General features: G+C 37.1%; 1 long non-coding RNA gene across 1 annotated transcript in view; it reads left to right on the forward strand.

The window, feature by feature from the left end:
• The window catches only part of LOC128113409 (uncharacterized), a 115,204-nt gene that overhangs the window by 31,118 nt on the left and 60,620 nt on the right, over positions 1 to 23,466 (forward strand). The gene's annotated exons all lie outside the window — the stretch shown is intronic.

Below are 23,466 nucleotides of genomic sequence, written 5' to 3' on the forward strand. Positions count from 1 at the left end.
GGTAAATACTTTAGGTATTTGGCAAAAATCTAGAGAATATATATATTTTTTTATTACGGCCATCAAGACTGTGCCATCAGTAGACTATTTATTTGATGTTTATGTAACTGTTAAAATATTAATATGGTATAATAAAATATGAGATGCACACATTTATCTTAAATTGAAGTAATTACTTCTTATACATAATTTAAAAACATATCTATGCTTATTTCTTACGTTCTTAGATGTAGTTATTATTCAGATTTGCATTTAAGTAGACTGTAATTCCTTTACATATTTTAATTAATTATAGAATACCTTTGTTTTTTTCTAATTAACTTTTTAATTTAATATTAACCATGAAAACTTACCCTTTCTCAATATTAATATAGTGTTTGTGTAATATATAAAACTGACATTCTGAATTCACAAAAACAATAGTAGTTATTTGTGAAGTTTGAGATCTATCACCCAGCAGGACAGAATTGCTTGGTCTAATATAACGTAGCCCAAGAAAGAATTGATATTTCTTAGTCAATCAAAGAACAGAAAGTTCTCATCTCAGTGAATTTGCATAGGTCTACAAAGATCATTATTATTTAGATTTTTAAATTGTGTGTTAGCTTTAAAAAAACATTGATCAGAAACTACTCAAGTGAAAATGTTTGTATTTGCAAGCTGGTGAGGAAGATGATTAAGCAGAAACTTCGGAAGATGTGAGTTTCTGGGTGAGAACCACAGCACTGATGATTCAAGTATGAAAATCCCAGTCTTCTTTTCTAAAGCAGTCTACTGAAATCTTTGAATTAACGCAAATAATAATAGTGACGAGTAACATTAACAAGAATGCAAACACGTGAGTGTGGTGATACATTGTGTACCCTAATAAACTTGCCTGAGGATCAGAGGACAGAGCCAGCCACTAGATTAGACATAGAGGTCAGGCAGTGGTGGCACACACCTTTAATCCTATCGTTTGTGAGTTCAAGGCCACACTGGGCTACATGAAATTGATCCAGTATAGGAGAGAAACAGAGCCAGGCGGTGGGGGCACACACCTCTAATCCCAACACTTGAGATCTCATGCCTGTGCTTAGGAAACACACATGCCTTTAATCCCAGGAAGTAATATGGCAGGGCAGAGAAAGGTATATAAGGAGTGAGGAAACAGGAACTTACTCTCTTTGAGCTGAGGATTTCGTAGAGGTAAGAACTAGTGGCTGGTTATGTAAAGCCACTAGGAAACCTAGATAGGCTCCAACAACCTTCTTATATTCCTGTCTCCACCTCCACTACATCAATGATTCTTCTTTTTTTTCTTTTCTTATTTTATTTCATTTTTTTTTTTGAAAGAGGGATTCTACGTTGTCCTTGCCATCCTGAAACTCAAGATGTAGACAGGACTGGTCTTGACTTCACAGAGTCTGGAGCACTGGGACAAAGGTATGCACTACATCAGTTGTCTTTCCTCTCTCCCAAAGGACAAAAGATCTCAGGCCCAGTAGGAATAAAATGCCCCTAGATATCAGGTCCTAGTCTGCCTACTTGATGTCAACCCTCATCTTCTTATTTGGTGCTTATGCACTGTTGTATTGATATTCAAAAATTATATCCAATATTTTCTTTAATTACGCTTGTTTTTACCTCAAGGTTCTTGAATTTACACTTTATCATGTGTGAGTAGACGGATAACATTCAACTCTGCTCAGGCAGTTTCTTCTCAAGGCCTTCTTACCTGACTGTTATGAGAAACAGCATTACTTTCTAACTTCTCTTAAATGTCAGAATTCTCTTGGGTTTTCAAGCATTTAAAGACTATACTGTCGAGACAGGGTGTAGTCTTTTATGATCTACCATTTCATGGCATTCTTATTCAGTCTTCATTTATCTTTGTGACTTAGGATAGCTTCTCTACTTTATGGATGCATGTGATTTTATTTGAAGCACCAGAATTAAGGACATTTAATATCAAGATCTATAACTTAATCATATGTCTTTCTGTACACTGCGAATATGTGTTGCTCTGATTGGTTGATAAATAAGGCCGTTTGGCCTATGACAAGGCAGCTTAGAGACAGGTGGGAAATTCAAAGAGAGAGACAGGAAAAAAAGGGGGAGACATCAGCAAGCCGCCCAAGGAGCAACATGTAATGGGACACAGGTAAAGCCACAGAACATGTGGCGATACATAGATTAATAGTTGCAGGCTAATTTAAGATATAGAGCTAGCTAGCAAAAGGCTTGAGCCATAGCCATGAAGTTATCATTAATACAAACCTCTGTGTGTTTACTTGGGGGACGCGGAAGTGGGAGAGATTTGTCCTGACCACCTGAAGGCCAGAACACAAAAAACTTCCAGCTGCAATTACATCTGCAAAGTTCCTCTTATTAGTTAAGCTACAATGTAAACAGGATTGAAATATGAAGATGTGGACATATTTGGGAGCCATTATTGTGTCTATGCTTCAGATTTACCTGCAACACTTTCATCATCTGAGTCAATGTTGCATTAGAATTGAAAAAAAGAGGATTCCTCTTAGAGTAGTTTACTTGTAGAGAAGCCCAAATTCCTGTCTTCTGTCTGTCTGTTAGTTTGTGAGCTGTGATCTGTCTGTTCGATATAATTGATGTCTTTCCCTCTTACTTTCTTCTCTGAGAAAGGTTTTCACTCTATATTTATTGAATAGAACAGAGGATATGGTATGGAAAAAGGAATGTGTTTTTTTTTTTACAGAAATCTTTAGCAGAATTTTACAAGGGAAGAACTCACTGTATTGAATCCACCTAATTCAGAATAGAACTCAAAACTACAAAAGATATTATCAACCTATATCTACATGTGGCTTCCAATATTTATGGGATATTTGTTTTGCTTAATATTGATTTCAACCTGTTTACTGTTTACGGCAAATAAGAGTTACAACATAACACACACACACACACACACACACACTCTCACACACACACATTCCAATAGAAATTAAATCAACTGAAAAAAAACATAAATCTTGAAGTTTAAGAAAATATTGAGCATAAGTAAAGACAATATAGCAAGCATTAATAATTGAATAAATTAAAACAAAGAGAGAATTGGCAGAGAAGCAAGCCATGCAAGTATACCGAATTGGAAACTAGAATAGGATGGGATGAAGGAGGCTTATGGGGCTTTTCCAATATTACTTAAATAACAGATAGTCAAGGATGGGGATTCTAAAAGGATCCGAGAATGCCAGAGTGGCAGCAGGCTTCTTTGGAGAATAACTGAAATCCCAACACCATGGACAGATATGCACCCCAGAAATATATGCTTCTTAGTCAGATTTGATCAAAAAGTCTGTACCAACACAAAAGATAATCAAACTGTCAAAGGATAAAGATTTAGAGAAAATTCTCAAGGCAGAAAGAGAAGTCACACTACAAAGTGATGTCATATCCACCTGACAACAGACTTTTCCACAGCATCTCTTTAGGCCTGATGAGTTACTTTCTTGTTACTTGAGAGGGTGGATGCCATACAAGGGCCATAGCAGGTTTCTCATAGCTAGGCACCAGGCTTTAGTTTCCCTTTACTGGAACTGGCTGGAGCTGAGTAAGCAGTTCTCAGGAAGACCACAACTCAGGGGCAACCAATCAGCAGGCGCCCCACAGCCTTCTGAAGGCTCAACAAGGGTCTCCACCCCAGCCTTCTGCTAACTAAAGATAGCTTTCCCTACCCTGCTGCTGGAATGTCCCTAGCCACTAGAGCCTCCCACCAATCAGCCTCAGACTAGTATTTTCTCCACTAATCAGCCCCAGCTAATCCCTCCTCCTTGGAATTCTCTAACTCTTCTTAAAAGGAGCTTGCAGCCGGGCGGTGGTGGCGAATGCCTTTAATCCCAGCACTCGGGAGGCAGAGCCAGGCGGATCTCTGTGAGTTCGAGGCCAGCCTGGACTACCAAGTGAGTTCCAGGAAAAGGCGCAAAGCTACACAGAGAAACCCTGTCTCGAAAAACCAAAAAAAAAAAAAAAAAAAAAAAGGAGCTTGCAACCTTCTCTGGGGGTTGGCATTTTCCACCCCAATATGTTGGCAGTTTTTTAATAAATGCTTTTGCTGATTGCAAGCCAATATAAAGTACTAGAACTAATACATTTTGTCAGCATATTTATAGTATATAAAATCAACTATACCAGCCAGAATCTTTAGTATTAAGTTAATACTTAATTTTCTGAACTAACAATTAAGAAAGTAACTATATTTATAATTATTATATAAATGAAGTACACTACATAGGAGTACATTTGTTACTGATTACTTAAACAAAAATAACAAATAGTTGATGAAGGGATTAAAAAAGAAGAATCCCAAAATAGAAGCGTATGTGGTATGCAAGTATTGAAAGAATCAACATTAAAAAATATCCATCCTCCTAAAAAACACCTAATGTTTCAGAAAAAATAGGTGTCTATTAGGATTCCTGATAACTTTCTTTGCAAAACTAGAAAAGGTGCTTTTAAAATTTTAGTGGAACTACAGTGACCTCTAGCAAAATAAGCAAAAGTATTTACAAAGTTTTAATTGCCTAAATGGCACTATAGTTACATGAACACACAGACCAATGATCCAAGTCTTTTAGAAAACCTTTGTATGTACAGATAACTATTTTTCCTCAAACGTGAAGAAACAATCTACTCAAATATTTAAAGAAATAATGGCCAGCATCTTCTCAAAATGAAGAGAACAAGGTATAAATTTATGAATTTTGGAAAACAGCAAGTGAATAAATATTACTGTATGTATATCCATCATATTCACATCTGGAAAAACAGCGAGGAAACCGAAAGAATTTCAGAAGTGTCTCAGGGGTCACAGAACAAACAACAGACATAGATTTTCTCAGAAAAATATAAAGTAAAGTAGTTAACAAAGAGCTGACTTACTGCACAAGATAGATTTTAAAGAAATGTTATTCAGAGAAAGAGTAAAGAAATTAAAAATATCAAACTTTCATATGGAAAAGAAAGCTGTCAAAGAAAGGATAGCAGGAATAAAATTTTGTTGATTCTTCATTCGTCTGGACCTGCCTGGACTGAGTCTACCAGGTTGATCTCAGTCCTCGGGGGAGGCTTTGCCCTGGAGGAGGTGGGAATGGGGGGTTCCCTGGGGGGAAGGGGAGGGGGGCGAGATGGGGGAGAACAAGGGAATCTGTGGCTGATATGTAGAACTGAATTGTATTGCAAAATACAATAAATAAATAAATAAATAAATACAAAAAATTGTTGATTCTTAATTAAAATACTATATACATAGGTGAACATATACATATGTATTTAAATATAATAAAGTAACAGTGATCACATCATGTGTATAACTGAAGTAATTGACAGCTGGGTGAGTAGGTATAGGAGAAAGAACTTGGGAACATTCTGGTAGGAAGTACCTACACTACCTTTGAATGACACCATGCTGTTTGAAATGAAACTTAGTTGCTGCTAAGAGTGGAGTAGATTTTGAGGGAATGCAGGTGGAACAGTAAAGCATAGGGAGTTTTGGACAAAAATATGTGAAATTGCAATGATGAGTATGATGCTTTGTGGTTGTTAAAACCACACAATGCTCCATCATGAGCAATCAGTACTTAGAAATTCAAACTTCAAAGTCCATTAATAGGCTTTACTATTTAAGAAGGGGATGGCAAACATTACCATACAATTTAATGTCATTACTAATAAGTTAAAAAAATCATTGATTGAAATTGGGGGATGAAACTTGATTAAAGTGAATTTGGAGTGAGTCTGCAACATTAAAGACAAAGTAACTCTTCAGAAGTTTTTTACTCTAGCTGACAGAGTTGCTTCATGTTATTTACTGTTTTTATTTGTATTTATTTTGAATTGCCCTAAACATATTCTAAGTCCTATTTTTCATGGTGAACAGAAAAAGAGACCCATTAAAAACACAGCACACTTAATTTACAAACTTTATATATTTAAATATGCAAAAATATTGTTTCAATAGAATATATACATTTGAATTTAAGCTGGTTAGGACAACTAATAAATTGGTTGAGAATCTTAAGAATTGAAAGGTAAAAAAATAGAAATAGAAATTATCATAATGTGAATTCTAAATTATTAAACTGAAAGTAATCAACCAGTAAATGTAATTATAACTTCTTATCCTTCACTTGGTTTTCTATTTTCTCTGACTTGCAAAAAATGATGTCTTTCAAAATCAAATTTATATGTATATTTCCAATGTAAAATTTAATATTTTGAAAGTCTTTATTTAAATAATATTTGGGTTTAAGCAACATTGTGAAATGCTGACCCATATTTGTTTGATTTGGGCTTGAACTCATAGTATGGCAGAGGCTGATTTAGACTAAAAATGAAGGTTTTGCTAAAGATCTTACAAACTAAAGGAGGGGAAATGCTTCACATGAAAATAAAGGAAATGAGTATAATAAATTAATGTTTTTCACCTGGAAATTTTCTATTGATTTTAAATATTCCGTGGCAGCTAGGTTTGTTGTGAAATCTAGTATTCTAGATGTCAAAAACGATCAGTTTGTTATTAGTCAGGTATAGACATACTCTAAGAAGTTGACTTTTATCTTTAATCCATGTGCACATAGTCACCCCACCCAAAGCACCAAGTCCAATGTGCATAGTTTTATTTTTATAACCTCTCTTTCTTTTATTGAAAATGGGTTCTTTTCTCATACATTATATGCTGATTGTAATGTCCCCTCCCTCTACTCCTACCATTTCCTCCATACCTTCCCTCCCCTCTGGATCTGCTCCCACTCTGTCTTTCATTAGGAAATGACAGGCTTCTAAGAGATAACAACCAAACATGACAAGATAAAATATAATAAGATGAAGCAAAAGCTGTTACATTGAAGTTGGACATGACAACCCAACAGGAGAAAAAGAGTCCCAAGAGTAGGCACAGGAATCAGAGACACACTCATTCTCACAATCAGAAATCTCATAAAAATACTAAGCTAATAACTATAAAACATATGCAGAGGACCTGGTGCAGACCCATGTAGGCTCTTTGCTTACTGCTTTAGTCTCTGTGAGCTCATATGCACCTTACATAATTGATTAAAAGGGCTTTGTTCTCTTGGTGTCCTCCATCCCCTCTCACTCTTACAATCTTTCTGCCTCTTCCTTTCCAGGATTCCTTGTTCTCTGAGTGGAGGGATTTGCCTCAGCACTGTTGGAGTATTCAGGGCCTTCTGTGGTAGGAGATAGGTTCTAATGGAGTCATATTACCCTGGCTGTTGTTAATTGCACTGTTATGCTGGTTTCTTGGCACCTAGGTTTGGGATGTAAGGATGTAGATGCTGATTTCTGGAGGTCTGTGGACAACCTACCTGGTTTTCTGGCAAGCATGGCCTGTGTCTGAAGTTGTTTCTTATAGAGATAAGGGACATTGAGTTTGTAACTACTCTGCATGCATACTATAACTAAACAGGAATAGTGTGGACAGAGCATGGAATTCGAGTTTTTCATAGATGAGATGGGAACAAGTGATTGTTGATGAATTATGAATTTGTGTTGAAGGGATCTCTGATAACTCCTGCTTATATAAATAAAAATATAAGAGGTGGTATACAGAAGTATTTGTATGTAAATTTATTTCTGTGTTTCAAATATTCCCTCAAAAAGTAACCACTGTAAGAGTGTTGACAGATATGGCTTTAGACAATTAGACAATGAGGATTCCACGCTGATTACTGTGTTTAACATTGTTTTCATGGGTATGGGCTAGCATTTGCCAGAGTAGATTCTTTTGAAAGAGGGATCTTTCTATTGTGATTTTTTTGGTATTATCTTGCTCATACACAAGTTATGAGTTATCTTCAGCTAAAGGGAAAATCAACTTCTAGTGAATATACATGTTTTTAAATCACTAGTATAGTCATGACAGAAGAAAATGGATTATGATATGGATCCACATATGTCAGTTTTGCCAGAAAAGATGGCTGAGAAGTGACAATACTCTGCTGGCATGCTTAACACAAAGGTTTCACTTTCTAATATTTTCCAATGAAATGAAGCTTCTTTGAAAATGCCTTCTTTGGGGAGTGAGATAGGAACTAAGTAAAATCAACCCAAAGCATAACCTTAATGTGCTAGAAATGTCTACGTATATTACATATAGGCATATTCATGTATATGTATGGAAGTGATTATGCATGTTGGAAAATGGAGTGAAATATATATGTACATTAAAATATACTCACTATCCTGATGTTACAGGCCTGACAATTAAAGCATGTGTAAATGCTATACAAATATGTTATAATGGATAAAATCCAAACCACATGATAACAAGCCAAGAAAGATGCAGAAAAAGCATCACTTTTTACTCAGTGCTAGTTGGAATGAAAAAACAATACAATTACTCTAAAAAAAAATTATAGTTGGTTACAAAGTGGTACACAAGTGAATATATCATATTGTTCTTTATGTTTATTCGCATGATTAAAAAATCTGTGCTGACACAATGGCTTATAAAATCATATATGATAATCATAAAATCTTAAGTGGAAATTATAATTGGCAAAAAGTTGGAAGTAACTCAAGTATCTTTCAATAGGTTTATGAATAATCGAACTTTGATATACCCATACACTTGAGTGTCAATGTTTTCTAAGTATTATGCCTTTCTTGTGACTCTGACAAAATGCCCAACTAAAAGTAAGGAGGGGTCGACTTTGACTTACCTTTTGAAGGTATAGCTCATCACAGTAGGAAGGGCACAGAAGTAGGAATGTGAAGCTGTTACTGAATCCCTAGCTGTGAAGCAGGAGAGGAATGCACTGAGATGTTTGCTTTCTCTTTCTTATTCAAGCCAGATCACAGCCCCATGGGGTGGAGAAGATATATTCACAGGGGGTTTCTTACCTCAGGTAAATCTATCTATAAATTCCCTCACGGAGTGCCCAAAGCTTTATGACTTAGGTGATTCTATATCCTGTCATACTGATGTTTAAGCAAAGTAGGATAACAGAGGATAAGTAATTGCTTATGGCTAAATGTTTGGAAAAGTCTGAAGAGGTAAAATTCCATTTTCCGTATATATGACATTCCGGGAAAGAAAAAGCTATAAAGACAGGAGAGTAAATGGAGGTTTCCAAAAACTCATGGTTGAGTTAGATACATACAGATGGAGCCAAGGAAGTATTTAAAACAATGAATCCTACTGCAAATAGCAATGTGATGGTAGCTACCTCACATGTATTTCTCAAAAGTCACATAATTCAATGCTACAAATAAATCCTAATGCTAGTTACGGGCCTAATTAATAACAATGCATTCATTTTGAGCTCATCAAATGTAACAAATAGGTAACACTATAGCAAAACATCCATTAAAGGGCAGACTGTGTAAATAATTAAAAAATATGGGACTTTTCTATGTTTTGAACAAACTTTTGCAAATCTAAAACTTTTCCAAGAAATAAAGCCTATTCTTAAATAAATGATTCACATACACATATGTTTTAGGAACACATGGTACCATCTGCAAGAATTCCCAATACCCAGACATAAAAATCCCAAGCAAGTAAAAATATGTAATGGTATCATGTTATAACTCAAAATATGCCATATAACTCCACGAGTCCACTATAATATCAATAGACTATTGAGTCAATAAATAAAGAGGGAGAAGAGATATACCTTCACTGCCAAATTACTTACGAATATTCTTCATGGTGGTGATTAAGCCCCATTTCTTAAATGTAGGCTCTGAATAGTGACTATCTTCCAAACAACAAACATGAAATTGTGGAGTGAATGAATCAGAAGAGACGCATGCGAGCAATTTTAAATGGAAGTAGATACATAGTCCTTGCCTCAGCCTTTAAAGAAAAATTCAACAGTAATAAGTCAAGTCAGTAGTATTCACTCCTTGATGTAATAAATGTAGAACATTGTCTCAATAGACTTCCTGGCCAGTGTAACTATGTTCAGTTTAATCATGAGAAAATATTAACCAGAACTCATTAGGGAGACATTCTGCACAATCGTCACCAATGTTGATCAAAATCAGGCAGAGCCAAAAAGAAAAATCAGGTAAAATCTATCTCAACTAAGAGAATCTTAAGATATAACTATTAAGGCAATATGGAATCACAAATGGATACCTGGGGCAAATAGGAATGTTAGGTGTGTCCTACAGAAGCCTAAACAAAAGGATGAGGTCATAATAATCTTTTGTCTAATTAATTGTAATAGGTAATCAATAATGATGTAATATACTAATAACAAAGAATAAAATTTATTGGAAATGCTTATACCATCTTTCAAACTTTCTATGTCAAAAATGATATAGGATTCAAGGCCAGCCTGGGCTACCCAGTGAGTTCCAGGAAAGACACAAAGTTGCACAAAGAAACCCTGTCTCAAAAAACCAAAAAAAAAAAAATGATATAGGTAATATGAAAAATCTTTTTTTTTTAAATTTTGTAAGGTTCTTAAAATCACAATGTTAAGTTAAATCATAAACAAAGCATGTATTTTTATGCCATATATGTGTATTCTGGATATGTAAATATTTTATCTAAGCCAATAATAATAGTAAAAACAATGAAGGTGGTTAGTGAAGAAGCATGTCTGCAAAAATGAGATGAAAGGCCAACAAGCAATCGAATGTGTGCAAGAATTAATTAGATATCAGATAATGAAGTTATCACACACCAATAAAAGAGCAACATTGAAACTTCAAGAAACACCAAAAATTTTGGAGGATTGGGGTTATTGAATCTCAAATAAATTGGTAAACAAAATGTGAGGTTCCAGAAGTACTTTTAAAAGTGTTAAATCATTTTGCAAAGTTAAATGTAAGCCTGTCTTCATTTACATCGGCATTTATTGTTCATATGTTACAAGGTATTTCATTATGACACCATAAATGTATATAACACATTTTGCTAATTTCCCCCATTCCCCTCTCTTGCCTCCCTCTCTCTCCCTCCAAGATACCATTCATCTTCTCAGACTCTCCCTCTCTATATTCATGCATTATTTTGTTTATTTATTTTCTTCAATGACTCATTTAGTTTAGTCAGGGTTCATTAGGCCAGTATGGGTAAGAAATTATTTACAGCAGTATGGACAATTTATTAATGCAAGCTTACCTTTACCTTTTACAAAAGTAAGCATACACCTAAGAATTTAACCAAGAGAAGTTTAAAAAAATGTGTTTATGCATGTAAATAATGACATTATTAAAAATACAGAAAAGACAGCCCTGTATTAAGGGCAAGTATTAGTCTTGCAGAGTACCTGCTATTGGGTCCTCACAACCTCCTTTACCTTCAGCTCCAAGGGATCCAAAACCACATTCTGGCCTTTGCATGTACCCAAACATACATGGCAGACACACATGCACATCAATAAATATAAACTGTGAAAACAATACACAAACCAAGAGAATCTAAACTCAACCAACGCAGACATGAGTGATCAACCAGGTATTATTTCCCATAGAAGAATCTTTCACAGTGTAAAGGGATGAGATATCAGAATGTTGGTTTTTTTTTTTTTTTTTTTTATTTTGCAATACAGTTCAGTTCTACATATCAGCCACGGATTCCCTTGTTCTTCCCCATCACGCCCCCCTCACCTTCCCCCCAGCCCACCCCCTATTCCCACCTCCTCCAGGGCAAAGCCTCCCCCGAGGACTGAGATCAACCTGGTAGACTCAGTCCAGGCAGGTCCAGTCCCCTCCTGCCAGGCCGAGCCAAGCGACCCTGCAAAGGCCCCAGGTTTCAAACAGCCAACTCATGCAATGAGCACATGACTTGGTCCCACTGCCTGGATGCTTCCCAAACAGATCAAGCCAATCTCGCCCATTCAGAGGGCCTGATCCAGTTGGGGACCCCTCAGCCATTGGTTCATAGTTCATGTGTTTCCATTCGTTTGGCTATTTGTCCCTGTGCTTTATTCAACCTTGGTCTCAACAATTCTTCCTCATATAAACCCTCCTCTTTCTCACTAATTGGACTACCAGAGCTCTACCTGGGGCCTAGCCATGGATCTCTGCATCCAGATCCCTCAATCTTTGGATGAGGTTTCTAGCACGACATTTAGGGTGTTTGGCCATCCCATCACCAGAGTAGGTCAGTTTGGGCTGTCTCTCGACCATTGCCAGCAGTCTGTTGTGGGGGTATCTTTGTGGATTTCTGTGGGCCTCTCTAGCACTTTGCTTCTTCCTATTCTCATGTGGTCTTCATTTACCATGGTCTCCTATTCCTTGTTCTCCCTCTCTGTTGTTGATCCAGCTGGGAGCTCCCACTCCCCCAAGCTCTCTTTCCCTCGATCCTCGCCCTTCATTACCCCTACTTTTGTCCAGGCTGTTCATGTAGATCTCTTCCATTTCTGGGATACAGAATCAAAGGTTAGTTTAGTGCATGATTTTATTCATATGAAATTCAAGATTTAAAAAAACTAATTTCATAGAAATAATGACAATATTTACTTTAAAAGTAGATGAGAATATAGACGAAGTACACATAGGTAAAATTCTTCAAGTGGATCTATTTCTTGACTTTTTAAGAGTTTTATTAAAAGATCATGCAAGCATCAGGTTGAGTTCTGGAAGTAAAGTTGAAGAGAAGGAAGCGGGAATCTATGAGCAAGAGGCATGGAGACCATGATGGGAAAACTTACAGGCACAGACCAAGTAAGCCAGTGGGAACTCATGAACTTTGGACCAAAAGCTGTGGAGCCTGCATGGGACTGAACTGGGCCCTCTGCATGGGTAAGACAGTTGTGTAGCTTGGTCTGTTTAAGGGGCCCCTGACAGTGAGAGTAGGATCTATCCCTGATGCATGATCTGGCTTTTTGGAACCCATTGCCTATGGTGGGACATCTTGTACAGCCTTGATGCAGGAGGAGGGGCTTGGACCTGCCTCAGGTAAATGTGCCAGGCTTTCCTGACTCCCTATGGGAGGCTATATCTTTTCAGAGGAGGGGCTGGGGGTGTAGGCTGGCAGGGAAGGCTGGTGAGGAGCGGGAGGAGGAATGGGGGGGATCTGTGGTTGGTATGTGTGATTCATAAAAATTTCTTAATAAAAATGAATTAAATGAAAAATAAAAGAGCATGCATTTATGAAAACCCATCAAATTTAGATCTCTGTATTTTGCATTAGCTAATATTTACCTTTATATAATTAATTGCCATGTTTGCCGAATGACACATACATATTGTAATTTTAATTGACAGTATTAAATTTGGTGAAATTAGTATTTTGCTGTAGTTTGAATTTTTTTTAATTAGTCATGATAGACACCTCTTATTTCCTTTCTTGGAAGCTTTTCAGTCTGCATCCTGACTGGTTTTTGTAAGGTGTGTTTCACAAGGATGAGAATTAAGGTGCTTAGTGTGCAAATATTTGGGAGTTTTCTTTACTGTCCCCTTATAAAATAGCAGTGCTTGAAATACACACTTTTCCCTTTAAAACAATCCTGCACTTGACACTGAAAGAGCTAACAGCACAAGGACACAATGGGTCGGCCAGGTGTTCTGTTTCCCAGGCAGGAGAAGAGTGGGTGTTGCAATCCAGGGAAGAGATGTCAAAGGAAAAAGCTTACAGATGAACTCCAAAAGCGAGGGCAGCAAAGGGACAGCAGGTCTGGAGTGACAGCTACGATTTGTAGTTTGCAGCACATTTTCCACATTCATAAGAGCTTACCTGGGCTTTTCTGTTATGCCCCTCCGGCAAGGAGTTTCTCATGGAGGGCAGATGGCGTGCTGTTTCCCTGGTGTCAGAATCTACGAATGTCTGTTTTACTCAGTTTATTTTAAATAAATTTCTTCTTCTATTGAAATATTGCACCATACACAGCAGAAAGCAGAAGGGGTGATGATGCAGCATACAAATTCAAAACTGTAATAAGAAGCCAGGGCAGCAGGTGCAGTTGGCTGAAAAATGGAAAAGGCACAGTGTGGCACAGACAGCAGGAGATTAGGAGACACGTACAGGCATTTTACAGAGAGAAAAAGTTAGTACCAAACAGATTTGAGAAAGGAACACAATAACATGGTTACAGAACCAGTGCTGAGAATAGAAATGCTTAAGTTAGGTCCTTAGATTCTACAGCAAAGCATAAGGCAAATGAGATGGAGTGGCCATCTTTTTATACTGTATAAGCACAGAAATCATGGCATCTACTATGAGATCACTGCAGAGGTCAGCAACTGCGACTCACAGGGTAAACAGAGCTTGTGATCTAAACAACCATAAAAAGGAAACCAGACTGACAATCTCACAGACAAAAACACAGCAAGCTAACCAACCAAATATAAACTGAAACTAAGAATATGCCACAAAAACCTCTGCGCTTTTTTCATAGTCTAAAATATTTACTATCTGGCTCTTAACTACAAGGTTGTCCTCCCACTTGGAGCGTTGATTATTACTTATTTACCTAACCCATTAATCTTGCATGAATCATTAGTGAACATAATCATTTTTAGTGCCTAGCTTGAACCAGATGCAGTATGCTGCACCCTAGAACAACACTAAAGATTACAGTCTGGAAGTTTGTCATGTAGGTAACGCGAGAAAAACTCAGAAACTTCTTCAAACAAACGTGATTTTCTTAATAACAGGTTTGGAGAAGAAGCATACATATTTTCGAGCAGAGAACAATGAGTCTTTCCTAATCTTGGAAAACTTGGGGCTACCAGATGAGTGTAAAGTAGTCTAGAAGCATAAGGAAGAAGGAAAACTAGTCTAGAAAGAGGGAGTGACATGGATACATGCTTTCAGGGATGAATGCATTCTGACTAGTTTGAGGGGGGAGAAAGCAAATCCCTATGGAACACCCAGAATGAGGGATGTGATAGATAAGGTTATGCACTGTGACATGAGAGGAGAGTGCTCGCAGGCTACAAGTGTTGGACACTGTTCACTGTCAACCTAGCTCATGAATAGGGCTACCCTTACTTGTACTTTTCATCTTTATTCTTGATTATGGGGACGGTCAGGCTTAGGAAGACTTTCATCAGGAATGTGCAGTTAAGTTAAATTTACATGATCTTGTGTCCCATTGGAGCTACTACTGGAGTGATCTATCAGGCTGCATACTTTCTTTTCCTCTGGAAACGCAAGCTGGAATGGCATGTGCATTTGGAGATGCTATTGGGCATCACGAGTTCCTGTGCAGATGTCTTCCTGAGAATAATGTCAGCAGGAAAATGCAGGCACGAGAAAGAAAACAAAAGTGAAAATAAAACTTGGCTCACATCCCAGAGGAAACAAGTGGAACACATATTCAGCCATAGCTGAACATGTATCGTTATACCAAAATATTTTTTAATTGGTGTTTGCTAGGCAAACTCTTTACCACTAAGATATACACCTAACCCTTGCCAACTTTTCTAAACCAAATCTTTGTTTGCTAATCATATATTTGAGTTGGATATCTTTTTCTCAACCATAATTCAAAGAATTCCCAGGCCTTCTAGACATTGAAGCTTAGAAAAATGATGATGTTATCTTATGTTTCCTCTAGCATTCTTCCAAATTTCCCAATTTTCAGGTACACAGAGAAGAACTGAAAACATATGGAAGTCAGTGGGGGAAAATTTGCATTTATTCAAATGCCACACTTTATCTCATGACTCAAAGGAATACAACACACTTAGATATACTTGTTCAGTCAGTATATGAGTCACCTATTATGGGTATTATATTTTTCTCGGGGATAAAAAATGCAACTGCAAATAAACATGTCTTCTCCCCTTAAACTATATATATATGTGAACTTAAATTTAATTATTAGGAATGTAAAAATGATCAGGGAAATATAGTATGGTTCTTCAAGCACTGGACAGAAAAATATGAATACTAACTTCACTTATATCATTCAGTTCCAGAATCTGAATTCCTCTTACAATATAGTTACCCCATCAATTATGCTCAGGCTTCCAACATCACTAGCATTTTAAGATACAAGCACTGAGGTGATTGCTCTAGTTTTCAGAAACAGGAGTTGTCTCATTTACAAAATATCCAAATACTTAAATATTTTGCTTTTTTTCTCTTTGAATAAAAATAAATGGGGACTTGTTTGGCTGGATCATCATTCTTAGAAGATCCAGGACAAAATCTGCTATGACAATATTCCCATTGCAGAAAGAATTCCGGCCTCTATTGAATGATGTAGAAGTGCTGTTGATGTCATTTCTGTCCTAAATGGTAGATTGCTTTTTCATAGCTAGTGATCAGTGGTGAGTTGGTGGTAATCTATTATTGTCCACCAGTGTGCTGACTCTGAACACTTGAACTTCTGTGAATGTCTTGAAGAAAAATAAATATAGATTAGACAATTATTTAGAAGTTTGATTTGGCTGTTGGTTGTGATTCATATATATAAAACAAACAAGGAAGGAAATGTCATTTTGAATTTTTGAACCATTTTGTAAGATAGCTCTAGAAGTAGCACTTCTATGCATGTTCAAAGGAGATTTTGAACTAGATGCAAAATGGACTGATATTTATTCTTATGTATTTGTATTACTATGGAGATATGATTTTTTTCATTTTTCTTTATTAAGAAATTTTCTGTTCACTCCGCATGCTATCCACAGACTCCCCCTCCTCCCTCCTCCCACCCCCAGCCCTCTTTCCCAAGCCACCCCACATCCCCCACATCCCCCAAATCGAGGTCTCCCATGGGGAGTCAGCAAAGCCCAGCACACTGAGCCTAGGTAGGTCCAAGCCCCTTCCCACTGCAGCGAGGCTGTGCAAGGTGTCATACCACAGGCACCGGGTTCCAGAAGCCTGCCCATAGACCAGGGACAGATCCCAATCCCCCTGCCTGGGTGCCCCCCAAACAGTTCAAGCCAATCAGCAGTCTTCCATGGAGGGATCATTTTGTATGCTAGGGAGATGATAGTGTACTGGATTTATTTTTGTCTAGTGTGGCTTTACTTGTATTCTCTAACCATCCTTTTTATCCCGAACAGATTGCAAGTCCCAGGATGCACAGAACTTGAAGTTTTTCACTAAATGGTCTTTATCAGAAGATCTTAAGTTAATAATGCATTTAATCCAGAAATAAATATGCAATGAGCCTATCACTTGGGATATTTCTAGACTGCCAATGGAGCTTGAATGTATCCAAGTAGTGCAGTAACAATAGCTATATTCTCGGTGGAGACTGGTCCCAGATCTTCCTCTGCAGATGCAGTAAATGATCCACAGCCCCGAGTACAAGCATTCGGGGGATGACTGTCCTCAGAATTCATCCTGTCACAGGCATGCTTGTGTCGTGCTCAAAAAGGGCTGGGCATCCATCTGAAGCAATTTCTAGTGGCTTAGTAATCTTTCCGTTTTTTTTTTTTCCCACAGGAGCAAAAATAAGATTTTTTTTGTATAAGATGAACTATAAATGCAAGTATGGATCCCAGGAGAGCATTGTAGTCTTGCTTCAAGCAAGCTGAAACATGTATGTCCACCAACTTGAAATAATTGTTTTGTACAGTATATTTTTATGAAACAAATAATTAGATGCTGAATTTCACAATCAAATAGGCATATGAGACCATACATAAAGCTTCTCATGTTCTTGATATGGCTACTAATATACCATTTTTTAATACCCCAGATGAGTGAATTTGCAGTCTGTTTTCTTGGTCTCTGTTCCTTATCCTGTCTTGTCTCATTTTAGAATGCAATTGCTTTCTAGGGAAGAACATGTCTTCCCACTTGAAAAAGTCAGTTTCTCTCTCTCTCTCTCCCTCCCTCCCTCCCTGTGTGTATATGTATGTGTGTGTAATTATTACGTAAATAACTAAGTGAATGAAGACTATCTCTCTATGACAGATTAAGTTAATAATATGCGGTTTAAATATACTATGATCCTTATGCATTGCAGATAATGTAACATTAAGGAAAAAACTAGTTATTGCATTCTATTTCTCTGCTAGTGAGGACAGACCAAATAAAACCAGCAACTGGTAACCACCCTGTCTTGATAATCCACACTGAAGATGTGCCTGTGTATGAATTCTTTGTTGTGTTGGCTTGACTGGACTTTATGTTCCTCTTTGACACCCTGGTGGTTTCCAGCATATGTGTGTGTAATTACGAGTGTGTGACCTTCTCCTGTTTGCCACTTAAATAGCTTTTCCTTTGCCTTTTGCCAGCTGTACTAAGTGATGTTCCCAGGTATATTTTTGGTTCTGTCAGCAGTTTAAGTATCGGAACATAGTGTACACTTAAAAAAAAATCCTTCTTTCTTTTTACGTTAAATGTCTTATGCTGCCATTGACTATAATTCATCATAAATCTAGTACATAATCTTACAATTGCTTACACCTTAACATTTTTTCAATTTAATTTAGCATCCAAATATGTATGTATCCAAGCAAAAAAGGGATATAATAAATGTGTGAGACAAAATTCATTGAAATAATCACTTCATAATTTACTTATTCCTTTAGTCCCCTTTGTCCAACAATCTGAACTGGCTATAATTCTTGGAGAAGAGCTACATTCACAGAATGTTTTGTACCCTCCTCATGACAAAAGAGTCAGAACCTTTGTCTTCAACAAAGTTAACCTGTATAAAGTTCTTCTGACTTCGTGGATGTTGTTTATTCTTTTTTTTTTTTTTTTTCGAGACAGGGTTTCTCTGTGTAGCTTTGCGCCTTTCCTGGAACTCACTTGGTAGCCCAGGTTGGCCTCGAACTCACAGAGATCTGCCTGGCTCTGCCTCCCGAGTGCTAGGATTAAAGGCATGCGCCACCATGTTTATTCTTAATTGGTTACTCATGCCCATATAAATGTCTTCAAATTCCTCTAAACAGTGATTCAAACTTTGAAATATGTCCCAGTTATTAATGTATTTGAAGACAATACCGTAGACATGTGAAATGTCTGTTTTGCCGAATCAAAATGAGCATTGATTTTCTTTGCGATTAAACTTTTTTTCTATCAATGATATTTTCCCCCATAAACAAGACAATTTGACTTGGCACTGCCTTCAAATAACAGATGGCCTCAGTTTCATCTCATAATAACACTATTCAAATGCGACAGTCTTGGACAGATTTTGAATTCTATACGTATTTTATTCAGAACCTCATTGTTCTGCATATGGGGAGATGGGATCCTGTGCTGGAAGGTGGCAGAAAAAGCTGCAGTGTGTCTGCTTGCGATTTCTAGACTTTCTCATGATCATGGATCTATCTGTGAGTTACTGAGTACTCAATTTTTAGCTGACCTGAGCAGATCTTGTCTGTTGGATCTGGAGTCTAAGGACCTGAAAGAATGAGATAGACTACAGTCTACTGGTGTAGACAGACTTACTTCTGTTTCACTGTGCTTCTGTACACAAAAGTAACAAAGAAAGCATGACCAATGGAAGGTTGTTTCAATTCAGAAAAAAAAAATGATCAGAAAAACATGTGAGTAAATACCAGTAGGCACATACAACATATTAACACAGCAGCCATTTCCCGGGATTTTCCCAGGACTGACCACTTTAAACACAAGTGCCTGGCATGTTCTATAGATTATATCTGGGAAAGCACGAAAGCCAGGCAGAAGGTCATACCCAGATTCAGGGCACACTGACCAGCTTTGGTTCTATAGCTATGTTCTGACATCCGACAAGAATAAACATGTCTTATGAATTGAATGTAAATGCTTGTCACAGGAGGCACAGAGTCACATCCAAGAACAATCCAGGAAACAAAATGCACCTTAGATAAAAGGCCTTTGTCTTTGCCTATCTCACGGTTACCCAAGGCCTTGTTCAGCATGCGTCATTCTTTCGACTGTATTCTGATATTTTAAATTTTAGGGTATTAATTCTTCTTTGGAGTCATTGACATCCTAGAAAAATTATGAAAAGACATATGCCAAGTACAACAGTAGTTGTAAGAACACTCTGCTGGATACTTTGCCATAAAAATGAGGATCGATGCCTTCTAAGGCATCAGCAATCTCTGTTGTCAGTTCTTGTCCTGAGAGTGCAGGTAACTGCTTAGAAAATGGCTTAACATTTTCTTCCTGGTACCCAGTGGTCTATTACTTTGTGGTTCAGGACATGTAGGGCTCAGCATCCTGAAAACGCTGGGAAAGGAAGGATGAGTAATGGTTCCCGTTAGGACAAAATTTTAAAATTTAAAGTAAATAAGAATATCCCTGAGAGTTGTTCCCCCCAAATTACTTTTCTTTTTTTTTTTTAGACTTTATTTTTTTAACATGATAAAATGTACGATAAAACAAAAACCATCACACTGAAGTTGGACATGGAAAACCAACAGGAAGAAAGGTGTCCTAAGAGAAGGCACTAGAATCAGAGAGCTGCTTGTTCGTGCACGCAAGAGTCCCATAAGGAAAAAAAAAAAAAAACTGAAAGCTACAGTATATATGCAGAGTATATATGTTGCTTCAGTCTCTCTGGGTTCGTATGAGCTTGCTTGGCTGATTTAGAGGGCCTTGTTTTCCTGGTGTCCTCCAGTCCATTTGACACTTACACTCTTTCCACCTCTTCCGAGGGGTCCCCTGAGCTCTAAGGGGAGGGGTTTTATGGAGATATCCCTTTTAGAGCTGTTTTTTATTCTCTCTCTCTCTCTCTCTCTCTCTCTCTCTCTCTCTCTCTCTCTCTCTCTCTGCATAATGTTTGGGTGTATTTCTCTTTATTTGTTCCCATCTGCTGCAAGGGTAAGCTTCTCAGATGATGGTTGAATAAAACACTGATCCATGAGTACAGCAGAATATTTCATTGCCTTTCTAAATATATTTGTAGTGTTTGGTTTAACCCTAGGTCTCTGGGCTGTCTGGTATCGGGGTTTTAGTTACCCAAGCAGTGTCAAGTGTGAGTTCCATTTTGTGGGGTAGGACTCAAGTCAAATCAGATATTGATTGGTTACTCCCGTAAGTTTTGTGCCATCATTGCCCTAGTGTAATTTGCAGGCAAGGCAGATTGTGGATCATCAGTTGGAGCTGGATTCATGTTCATGTTTCTTTTTGATAGCCTGTAGAGCATCTTCCCATACGAAAAACATTACAACATGGGGGTGAAGTTCTATGCAGGCACCACTTCTGCCTCTCCATGTCCTCTGAGCTGTATGGACATTTTCGTCAGTAACAGAGTTTTCCTGTCCATTTGCAAAGAGCAACCTAATACCTTGACAACTGTTCAGATTGTTTGGGGATTTCTATCAGACCTCTTCGGCCATTACGTCCATTGGATGTAGCCCAGTCCCAGTACTGGAAGCTTCAACTGGTAACAAGAGATAACCAGCTGGGACTCTGTCTCCCTCATTATTTGGAGACTTCACTAAGATCACCTTCACATACATACATACATACAATCATACATATGTGTGTGTGTATATTAAACTCTAATTTTGTCTTATAGTTTGATTTATCTTGGTGTAAACTGTTTACTCTTTCCTCTTGAAGCACATCCGTTATTTTCTTTAGTAAGAGTAGGAGACTGGGATTAATTCTAGATGTAAATGATTTTTCCCTTTACATGTCTTTTTCTTCAGATTTTACTCTGAGTCTGGAAATTTTGGGAATGATTTAGCCAAATCTACTTTCTGCCACTCCAAAAGCAAACTGAAGATGTTACTTGATGATGGTGGGTACCTCCACACATGATCATCAAGGAAGACAACATAGAGCTTGTCTTCCAGTTTCACCTCTTTTGGTGTTTTCAGAATAACGCAGACACGTGGGCAGTGGTTTTCCCATATTATATAACAAGCTTTCCCATTTTCTTCTCAGCGAGTCTTGCTCAGCTGGTAAGATATTGCAGTAATGTTTTGATTTAAGTGGAAGTATTTACTTACATTAAACATGGACATTTTCTTAAGATCTCAATTGTCTGTCAACTGCAGTCAAGAAAACTGGAAACCTTTGTTATATAATATGATATGTGAAAAATCTCTTATAGTTCAATTCAGTGAATTTTCCTCCAAATTTCCAGGAGGACATTGGTGCATGCTGTGTGTGTGTATGTGTGTGTGTGTGTGTGTGTGTGTGTATGTGTGTGTGTGTATTTGGGAACTACATTCAAAATATAGTGTTAAGACATCATTTTGGTTGATGTTCATGCGGATTATCATTATCCAATGACAGTCCAGTGAAATTAGTCATACAATTTAAATTCTGTCATAGTAAACATGAATAACATTTTCAAAATCTGTTAAGTATTGAGCTTTATATCAGGAAGAACCTTGGATTCTGTGACATTTCATAGAAAACTTTTTTGCCTTTGTTAATATCATTCATATTTTGTTCTACAAACTCTAATTTTAGCTATTCTGAGAGCTATAGATTTGCTTATTGGAATGATGTTTCTTAATATTAAGACTTAAAGTGAACAATAATGCTGTAAAATAGTGAATTGATTACTGTGTCTAAAAATTCATGTTTTTTAAATCCAAAACAGGGGAAAAAGGAGGTTTTGGTATATGTTTAACTATATTCACAGGACATATGTATTTTTTTTTTTATTTAAAAAAGTTTAGTAGGCCGGGCGGTGGTGGCGCATGCCTTTAATCCCAGCACTCGAGAGGCAGAGCCAGGCGGATCTCTGTGAGTTCAAGGTCAGCCTGGACTACCAAGTGAGTTCCAGGAAAGGCAAAAAGAGAAACCCTGTCTCAAAAAACCAAAAAAAAAAAAAAAAAAAAGTTCAGTAGAGTAGTAATTGATCAAATGAGGTAAATTGCTATGTACAGAGTTAAATAAGATTAGTTTTTTTCTACTGTAAAATGATTAAATTAAAAGTTAAAATTTCACTGTATAAATAGAAAAATATAGGTATAAGTTAGCATTTTCTATATATTTAAATTAACCACTTTAATAAATTTTTCCATTATGAAATATAATCAAAATTAATACACAGGTGGGGTATCAATATAATATATAATTACATAAAGAGATGTTGTCACTGACCATTTGACATGTAGACACACGTGTTTCTAAATCTTCATGTGGAAAAGTGAAATGACCTTTCAGTGATAGCTACGTAGTTCCTCAAAAGTAAAACAGTACAAGTAAAAGAGTACAATTGTGTCTTATACAATCAGGAATCATAGAGCCAAGATAATGCTGTGTGATATGACTGAAGGGAATTGTTAGAAATGACTGTGGTTTGAATATGTCACTCCAAATTGGCGCACAGGGAACTTCGTTTCCTATACAACTGTGTTGAGATTTGGGGCTTTGGGAAACCATTCTGATCATGAATGCATTGATGTTGGTATAAGACAAAGTTTATGGGTGTGATTTCTTGCTTTTTCTCCTACCACATGAGAAATAGCATTCAAGGTCTTATGCCACATGCCTTTCCTGGACCCTTACAAAAACACCAAAACCATCTGAATACTAAGCTGGTGCTTCCCTCTTTCACAACAGTTAGTAAATAAATGTCTGCTCTGTACAAATTACCCAGTCTGTGGTACAAATTTGCCAACAGAAATCAATATGCTGAAATAGATAGGTTAATGTAG

Source organism: Peromyscus californicus, unplaced genomic scaffold (genome assembly GCF_007827085.1).
Source record: "Peromyscus californicus insignis strain IS unplaced genomic scaffold, ASM782708v3 Scaffold_18__1_contigs__length_77618521, whole genome shotgun sequence".
NCBI classification, from domain to species: Eukaryota; Metazoa; Chordata; class Mammalia; order Rodentia; family Cricetidae; genus Peromyscus; species Peromyscus californicus.